Raw genomic sequence first — 8293 nt, forward strand, 5'->3', positions numbered from 1 at the left:
AATCTCACGATACATGGCCCCATTCATTCTGTCCTTAACACGGATCAGTCGTCCTGTCCCCTTGGCAGAAAAACAGCCCCATAGCATGATGTTTCCACCCCCATGCTTCACAGTAGGTATGGTGTTCTTGGGATGCAACTCAGTATTCTTCTTCCTCCAAACACGACGAGTTGAGTTTATACCAAAAAGTTCTACTTTGGTTTCATCTGACCACATGACATTCTCCCAATCCTCTGCTGTATCATCCATGTGCTCTCTGGCAAACTTCAGACGGGCCTGGACATGCACTGGCTTCAGCAGCGGAACACGTCTGGCACTGCGGGATTTGATTCCCTGCCGTTGTAGTGTGTTACTGATGGTGACCTTTGTTACTTTGGTCCCAGCTCTCTGCAGGTCATTCACCAGGTCCCCCGTGTGGTTCTGGGATCTTTGCTCACCGTTCTCATGATCATTTTGACCCCACGGGATGAGATCTTGCGTGGAGCCCCAGATCGAGGGAGATTATCAGTGGTCTTGTATGTCTTCCATTTTCTGATGATTGCTCCCACAGTTGATTTTTTCACACCAAGCTGCTTGCCTATTGTAGATTCACTCTTCCCAGTCTGGTGCAGGTCTACAATACTTTTCCTGGTGTCCTTCGAAAGCTCTTTGGTCTTGGCCATGGCGGAGTTTGGAGTCTGACTGTTTGAGGCTGTGGACAGGTGTCTTTTATACAGATGATGAGTTCAAACAGGTGCCATTCATACAGGTAACGAGTGGGGGACAAAAACGCTTCTTACAGAAGACGTTACAGGTCTGTGAGAGCCAGAGATTTTCCTTGTTTGAGGTGACCAAATACTTATTTTCCACCCTAATTTACGAATAAATTCTTTACAAATCCTACCATGTGAATTCATGGATTTTTTTTTCACATTCTGTCTCTCACAGTTGAAGTGTACCTCTGGTGCAAATTACTGACCTCTGTCATCATTTTAAGTGGGGGAACTTGCACAATCGGTGGCTGACTAAATACTTTTTTGCCCCACTGTATGAGTCGTATGAGTAGCATTTCAGCACGTCTTCTGTTAAACACTGACCACTTTAACATTCAAAAGCTTGCTGGAGTTTGTAACGCGAGACTGTTGAAATCTTATCACGTGGTTAACGTAGTGTCTTGATAACTTCTATACCTTAGGATGTCTTGAGGTGTTATGTTGCCAAAACCTTAGCTATGATGATCAGTTAGATTCTTGCTGATTTAAAAAAAAAGAAAAAATGCTTCATTATTAATTCAGCCTGGCATTTATGTAATACTATGGAAGAACTCCCCTTAAAGTAATACTGAATACTTCTGTAAGGATACACTAAGGAACCACCTGCATGGCATGATAAATGATTGATTTAAGGACTGTGTTAAGTAGGCTGCAAAAACCAAACAGTGACAAACAGTCAAACTGTGTTTTTCTTCTATACAGTAAGAGAGAGTGGTGAATTTAATTTAAAAAAAAAGTGCATGCATGACTGGTTTCAAGCTATGTTTTAATTTTTCTAAGGAGCTTTGCTTGAATTCCAATCATGTAAATGCAGCCTGAGCTTGCTAATTTCAACAGCTCTTCTTTTCTGGGTAAATATGTTCATCAAATTCTATACACATTAAATACAAGAGCAGATGTTTAATGCTGCACAAGTATGGGAACAGGAAGGGCATCTGCTTGTACATTTTGTATTGTTATCACAAGGCATGCAGTGTTGAAGCTGGATTGAGTGCACGTGAAACTTTCTCACTTGTTACTGACATGATGGTATTTAGCCTGCAGTGCATTGAACGTTCATTTAGATTCTCTGATGCTACGTCAGTTTCAGACTAAATGAGGAAATGCAATAAAAAGCAAGCAACGCAATCAAGAACTCATCCTTTAAAATTGTTGCCTTATTTCCACACCAAAATTTTAGAGGTCCACAAATCAACAATTTCATTTTTAACATTTTATAACAGTAGTGTATGTAAATTGTTATGGGAGGTTCTTTGGCCTGAGAGCAGATGTTTCAGGTTGCACATTTACCCATTAATAATGCTAACCTTTGAAGCATGAACAGTTCTTGTTAAAATTAACCAATGCCAACCTTTTAACATTTACATTATAACCAAGGAAGTGTAATTCAATAGAGACTGTTAATACGCGGTCCATATTTTTCAGCAAAATCAGGAAGCAACTTGCTGGCATGATTTTTACAACCCATTGAAAAGACATGTAGGGTTTTACGTGTAACTGCACCTTTGTCTTGTTCAAAAATAAAACTTTGTGCATCACTAAAAATCGGTCTTTTGATGCCTTTTTTAAAATGAAGAGAAATGGTGTCTTTAGCTATGGAAATGGTGTAATGGAATACATCTGTCACTAGATGGCAACCAAGAACTTCTGGAAAGACAGAAAGACAAGTCCCCTTAACTGGAACTAAGGATGCCAACCACTGTCTCCTTAACTAAAGCCAGTCTTAAAACACATCTTTTTAAGATAGCCTGTTCTGTTAGTTTGTTGGTTCAATTTGTTATTTAAAGACTTTCAAGGTGTTTTCCTATTTCCAGACTTTGATTTTGACACTTAATTGCATGTAAAGTGTCTTGAAGGTCTTCGAAGGTGCCTATAAACAAAATGGTTTATTGTAATCATTTGTTATTGTGAGAGATCAAACACGTGCTGCAAAAGCCAGGAAAAATGGACACGTCCAAATACTTTTGAATATATAGCATGGTTAACACATACTTACACACTTATTGTCCTACTTATCTGTCTACATCAGCAAAAAGTAAATTTATTACCTGATCAGATTATTGAGCAGCCTAACTAGTATTGGTTAACAGCCATCATTTATTGTTAGTGAAATAGCAAAGGCAGGTCACAGGATCAGCCAATTTGTTAAGTGTTGTGAGGCCAGGATTTTAGTTGAAAGGGTGATACAAATAGAAATGGAGTAGCCCATTAATAAAAGTCAAGTGATGGTGACACAGCACCTAAGGCTTGTTTACTCTTGGTAGCACCTGGAGAATTGCAATCAGTTTAAGCACCTACAATGTAGACCAAAGGACAACCAACCAGCAGACACAAGGACTTACAACTGATTCTATAAGGCAAATAACTTAAAAAAACAATGAAAGTCTGTGTTTTGCTGTGGAAAACACTAATTAAAAACATGACATCACAGCTAATCTTAATCTGAATCCTCAGGACTGCTTGGCTAAATCTGCACAGGACATTCATTCAAAGATGAGAGGATTGGAATTTAAACAGTCTGTACAGACGTAGGAGACTCACCCTTTGATGATGGATGGTGGAAAAGCTGCCAATCAATAAACCCAATAGTGACTCGAATATTACAAAAGTGCTCTCAAAAGAGAAACCGAGAACAGATGGACTGCATGCGTGCTGACATGTTTCACCACTGTGTTGCACAGACAGAAAAGGATTCAAAATGTAGCTCTTCCAGTAGCCTCATCAACACCTAAACCACTCTGTCGCATTTACAGTGTCAGATTTTCTGAAAATAACATTTGTGCTCACTGAACAGATTGCACTTTGCATGTATAAGTAAATTAATTTATGTTTTTTGTTATTTCATGAGCTCTTTTTTTTAACCATATTTTGTCAGAAGTGACTCTGTGTCCTTGACTCTACCCGTGTTTGTGTCCAGGTCTGGCCTGGTAATGTCCATGTAAACATTTATTTATGTATTCCCTATAGTGTTAAATAGCATCAGCAAGAAGTCATCAATGTCCAACAAGGGCAGAGACAGGTGACCTTCCTTTCTCTCTCTCTCTCTGTGTGTACATACAGACACACAGGTCAGTGGAAGTAGGAAATACTGGCTGTGTAAATATAAGATTGGGCAACATATATCACAATTTGCATTGATTACATGCAGGCTGCATTTCAACAAGACAAGGCAAGAGGCAATCTTTACTGCTTCATGATTGCAGTGGATTTTCATTATACTCAGCAGGCATAAGAGTGTGGCTCTAATATTAAGCTGTAAATAGGTAAAACCAATAAATGCATACACCACAACATACATAATCATAGGACAGACGTGTATGAATGGACAGATGCTTTTCATCAATCATCAGAAAATTGCAGAATTGATTTTAATTTCCTGAAAGCCAGTCGTCCATTTATCAGACCGGAGGTGGGATCATATGACACATTCATTGATATATAGCCTGACTTTACTAATTAGCTGGCTATAAATTGGCATAACTATTTTTAACTTTACTTGCATGTGAACACCTTGCTTACATGTATTCCACAGGCTATTTGTGAGTTGTGACCAAACATATTTTTCCCGTAAGACAATAGAATAAAAAAATGCAGCTCCAAAGCCAAAGCCAGCTATTTTATTAATTTATTTTTTACTGTGGTTAAGCTTAAGACAAAGGTATGGTGGATTTCATTGGAGGTGATCTCTCTTGGAGGCTCCACTTGGCCACACTCTAAAGAGTATTTGAATCTGACTCACTGACCTTACCGTCTTTTCTTTAGCATCCTCTGCTCTGCTTCTGTGAAGGTTTCATGAAGCAGATATAATCAATAAAATCAAACTACTGAGAAATGCTATTTCAGTCAGGCCCACTTTAGATAGTCCTGTTTAAAACTGAAAAAGCCTAATTATATGTGACAGTATGCTTCTGTTCTTCCTTCCACGTGCAAGCATGGAAAGCCTAAGGCGTTGAGAGCTCTTCTTTCCATGTACAAAATTGGAAAACCCAAGGCGGGAAGAGCATGTGGAATACTCTCCACTACGGTAAGAAACAGAGCAGGATTTAAGGATAACAAATATCACACTGATAAGTCAGACACAAAATTAAATTGAGGAGCTGGGGTGGAGGTGGATAGCAAAGTGTCTTTTAGACAAAGCAGCAACAAAATTCAGGCAAGAGCAGCTTAAGCAGTTTAATCTGAGCCAGCATATTCTGTGATTGACAGAGCTTGACTTTTCGTTTTGCATGAATTATTGTTGTGCTCATTTTCCTATTTCATTTTGTTCTGTGCTACCTACAAAAGCCAAAAATCACCTTCCTCATTATGATACAGTGCGACTTGATTGTGTCATATCAGGATATGTTTCACACCAAATGATAAAAATTTCCATGAAGAAACTAAATAATATGCGTATGTGTCATAAAAGAGCAGTAATTAATGGTCCCCTTCCACAGACGCTGTAAAAACACTATACACAGTGAATATGAAAGGCGTTTCTATCAGTGGCATCGATTAATGCACAGTCAGGGAAACAATGTCTTGATGGTCATGATGAGAAACGTAAAAATACAGAATGACACATAGTTGACTCTTTTAAGGGAAAAATAAAGAGTTTATTGATTCTCTTGTTTACCTTTTATGTCAATAAGATTTAAGTTAAATTATTTTTAATGTTAATGGGGTATGATTTTTTATAAACTTCTGAAGTCAAACATGGTAGAAAATGTCTGACAACTGCTGAGTTAGTAAAATAAACAAAATCATTTATTTCGAGCACTGAGGATGCTTTTACGATATTCATGTTAACACTGCTTCAGCTAGATCAATCTTCCATTAGGGACACAAAGAAATGTATAATGTCAGGTAAAAACTGCCGTAGCTTGTGGGCGTTATTGAATACATAGTCCTTGAATTGCTTACAGTGTACAATGTAGTAATTGCCTAGGCTGCGTCATTTTTCAATAGAGAAGAGATTTGAGTTTACATGGGGGAAGGTCAGAAATTTTCCATCTTTCTGTGGTGAAATATGTTCGATTATGAAGTTTAACAACTGTAACCCAGTAACAGAAGCAACTCAGAGCTCGTTTCTTTCAGTGCAGATTCAAAGTAGACTGAATGCCTTATTGAAACGATGCAGATTCAAAAACGAATGAGAAGCTTTACATTCATTTCAAATGTAAACGAATTTAATACAAACCATTTCTAGAGTTCATATAGACTGTATACAAAAGAAGGACATGAGACAATAGTGCTTTACTAAATCAGATTCTATTGAGTTCATTATTAATTCAATAAACAATTCCTTTCAAGAATAATCATTGATAGGAGGAAAAAACAAGGTATGCTTTTTGCATGGAAGGACAATATGATCAACTCTATACGCTGTAGTGCATCGGTCCCCAACCTTTTTTGCGCCTACAGACCGGTTTAATATCAGACAATATTTTCACGGACTGGCCTTTAAGTTGTCACGGATAAATACAACAAAATAAAATGATATGACCAAGTCAAAAACTGTGGTATTTTGTAAATATAATAATAAACATGAATTCACTGTGTAATTGTATAGCTTTATTAGCAGCGCCCTCCTGAAATGCGCCAACAACATTGAGAGTAACGTCCTCCTCTCTGCCACTTAATGATCTCTGGTCACTGTGGTAACGCGTAAATATTTTTTTCAAAATAAGGCACACAACTACAACACGGGAAAAGACCCAGGGAAACCAAGTTAACGATTAAAAACCCTGAAAACTTCATAAATTTCACACCCGAGCCTCAACTCTCATGGACCGGTAGTGGTCTTTGGCCCGGGTGTTGGGGACCGCTGCTGTAAGAGATGAATGTAGCTTCTGGGTCCAAAAAATAAAACCATAATGGGAGTATCTCAAACCTGCATTCTTTTTTATTGCCAGCAGGAGTTGGGACAAAGTCTTTGAAAAATGTCTTTCAGACAGCCCCTGTAAAACCTTCCAGCTGAGTTTACAGTCTTTTAATTTCATATTAAATAAAAAATAACTAATAATCTTGGTAATTCTATGTTCAAACAAGGAAGACTTATGAATGACAAGTTGTTAGCCAACGAGCGTGCAGTTGCACAGTCAGACCCATCCCTCTTTTGTTTCATAGGCTGAGATGGTGAAATTTCTCATTTTGAGGTGTCAAAACCAGACTCCAGAAACTAATTTGTAACAAATGTTCAATTTGTGTTCTTTATCGTGTTTTTAAGTAATTCTTCGTGTGTATTACATGTTCCATTGACTTCCTGTGCATGACCTGTTTTGGAACAGTCTCCTGTGTTTGTGTCATCTCCCCTGTAAAACTTAGAAACAGGACCACAGTAACAAATGGATGACCATCTTTAATATGCAATATAAATAACATTTTATATCATTAAATATGCATCATGAATGCACAACACAAATGTTTGCTTACATTTAATTTCATTATGAGTATGTTTTTTCAAAAGTTATGACCCTTAAAAAATTAAATTTAGGTTTTAAATGACTTGGAGATAATTTGATTCGGGTCTATTTACTTTTTACACAGTGTCCCAACTTTTTAAAAATTTGTTTGTGCTCTTAAGGTAAAACTGAATAGATCTGTCATCATGGGTAATGTGAAGACTGAAACTGTAAAATGAAGCTGACAGATATTCATATCATACTTTAAGTCTAATAATATCAGATGCCAATCATTATTACTCAACTATTTATATAACTTCACACAAATTAGTGAATCTTCAGGGACATTAGGGAAAGCGATGCAGTGCATCATCTGCATCACATCCTTCTCTGCCCTTCCTGCTCTGTTTGACTATATTTAGGATTTCAAGAGGTTCTGCGAATGCACATATGCGCATTTGCAAATGTATTTAAGTTTACACCCCGACTTATACAAATACTACCATATAAGGATTGGACTCATTTGTCTTAACAAAGCTACAGCATTAAACAAGATAAATAAGGCAACCCAAAATCATTAAAAAGAAAAAGAAAAGAGTTGCTGAGCCCATCATCAATGTCGCCCAATAAATCCTTATTTATGAACAGCACATAATTTCACTCAAAGCTAACAAAAATAGTTAAACTCCAAGTAAACAACGAAGCAATGATAATAAAGAACAATAAAAGTTTTCTATTTATAAGAGGAGCTTAAATAAACAATATTCATGTAAAACAAACACGGAAAAGAGTTTTCAGTGAGCACACACTGAGCTAAAATGACTACCAAGAGCTGTGTAGACATGGACTTGGGTGAAAGCTGACCTTGCAGGCAATGATTTCATTGTGGCAACCACATCACAAGACCAGAAACTGGACAATTTCTAAAAGAAATACTTAATACAATGATTTCCTTAGTTGGAAACCATAGAGACCAAGCAGACTGTATATCTGCTTGACACAACGCATTAAATATTTACATATTTACAGAAGCTAGACACAATGCATAATCATGTATGCTATTTCTATGAACCACAGTAGTTTGCACTCTTGCATTTGGAAGTTAAAGCATGAATTAGGCCACAGAGTGACATGGATAATCCATACAGATTCAGAATA

This window comes from Simochromis diagramma, unplaced genomic scaffold (assembly GCF_900408965.1).
Source record: "Simochromis diagramma unplaced genomic scaffold, fSimDia1.1 OVJJ01000387.1, whole genome shotgun sequence".
NCBI classification, from domain to species: domain Eukaryota; kingdom Metazoa; phylum Chordata; class Actinopteri; order Cichliformes; family Cichlidae; genus Simochromis; species Simochromis diagramma.